Source organism: Colobus angolensis, unplaced genomic scaffold, assembly GCF_000951035.1.
Source record: "Colobus angolensis palliatus isolate OR3802 unplaced genomic scaffold, Cang.pa_1.0 Scaffold70, whole genome shotgun sequence".
Taxonomy (NCBI): domain Eukaryota; kingdom Metazoa; phylum Chordata; class Mammalia; order Primates; family Cercopithecidae; genus Colobus; species Colobus angolensis.
In genome coordinates, this window is record NW_012120710.1 from 277,084 (window position 1) to 278,942 (window position 1,859).

Here is a 1,859-nt window from a genome sequence, read left to right on the forward strand (position 1 = left end):
TAGGCACAGTATCTTTGTGTGGAAGATTTATTTTCAGCACTTTAAATGTATATCTTATTTTCTTCTTGCTCACGAGCTGATTTATTTTATTTTATTTTATTTTATTTTATTTTATTTGGAGAAATTTGATGAAACTTGAATTGGGACATTGTTTAATATGGTACAAACTTTTTCTCATATTGCTATCACTATTCTTTCTTTGTATTTGCCTTTTAACCATTTAAATAAGATGTGCCTTTGAGAAATACTCTTTGGTTAAATTTGATTAGGGTACCTGGATACTGTCATCTTTCTCTAGATTTACAAAATGTTGCATCATTATTTTCTTATGTATGCTCTCTAGACCTTTTTGTTTCTTATCTCCTTCAAAAACTCCTATTATACGGAGGTAGTTTGCTTAATAATATTTGATACTTTCCATAGGCTTACTTCACTAATTTTAATTATTTCCCTTTTTTGGCTCTTCTGACTGCGTAATTACATATGTCTTACCTTTAGGATGGCTAATTCCTTACTCTGTTTGACCAAGTCTGCTGTTGAAGTTTTCTAATGAGTTTCTCAATTCACTTCACTTATTTTTTTTAATTGGATTATTTTTTATTTTTAAAACATTTCCACTTCTTTGCAAAATTTATCATCTTTTCCCTGGATTATTCTCTAAAATGTGTTTTTTTCAACTTTATATTCGTATGTGCTGTGATTTCTGAATTTTTAAAATAGGTGTGCACTGAATTTCTTATCAATAATTTATGGATAATCTGAAATTTAACTCTGCATTGTAACTTAAAACCAGATTGCAGTGACTTCTAGGTCTTGGAGAGACTTAAGCAATAACTGAAACTTAATCTCAAATGTTATACTTGTTTGGAGATCATGGTAAAGCTCTGTATGAGGACCTGAGAATTGTAAAAAATACGGGCCAAACATTCAGACCTTCTTTTGGATGTCGGCCCCTGCAGTGTTATGGTACTGGTCAAACTCTGCAGTGTGGCATTCCTGGTAATAGGAACACCAAGCAGATGCTGAGATCTGTGTGCCTGTCACTGCGATTAGTACTCCCACTCTTGTTTCCAATTCACCCCAGGTCATTCAACCCTCTAGCCGCTCCTAATGCCTCTCCTGGAGTAGGACGAAAATGGGCTTCCCAAAAAGAATCACAGATCCATGAAGAAACTGAACATTCCCCTCAAATTTCCTCCTCTGATCTTGATAACTTCAGGTAAAGTTCTCTCACAGTGGTGTGTCTTCTTGGTGTGTGGAAGGGGTGTCATAATCCAAAAGAATTATTCATCTTACAGATCATGAGTTTTCCCATGTCTATGAGTCTTGGGATTTTCTTCTTCTCTGTTTAGCTCTGGTGAATTCAGCATGGCTTTTTGTATTTACATAGTTACTAGCTGTCTCTTTGTGTGGGAATTAATTTGGTGGGCATTATTTCATCATTTTACTGACATCACTCCTCAAGGAATATTTTTATGAGTTTGCAAACCATTATGATTTTAGAATTTAGAGTATCTGCCAAATATTTAAAAAGCTGTGCATTTATTACTTAAGTGTCCTGTATAATTACTTGGTTGGGCACTGTTTCTAGTAAATAATTACTATGTATTGAAGCCATGTGTTTCTAACACAAACTTTCTTGTAGAGACTAGAAGTATATGGCAGAATATAGGGACAATATAATGATACATATGGAAACTTTTTCAGGTTTTTATTAAAGCATAGGTAAACTACATTATTCTACATGATATTGCATCTTTATGATGCAGAAATTATTTTCATTGTAGGAAATGAAAGAATTTGTCCAGATCTCTGCCAAAGATGGCACCGTGGTGTTTTCTCTGGGGCCAGTTGTGCAA

At 33.9% G+C, this 1,859-nt stretch overlaps 1 protein-coding gene and 1 pseudogene across 4 annotated transcripts in view; one reads left to right on the top strand and one right to left on the bottom strand.

Moving 5' to 3' along the window:
• LOC105501230 (UDP-glucuronosyltransferase 2B9) overlaps positions 1-1,859 on the bottom strand; it is a 476,097-nt gene that overhangs the window by 272,332 nt on the left and 201,906 nt on the right. The window lies entirely within an intron of this gene.
• Positions 1-1,859, top strand: part of LOC105501233 — a 97,960-nt pseudogene that overhangs the window by 65,166 nt on the left and 30,935 nt on the right.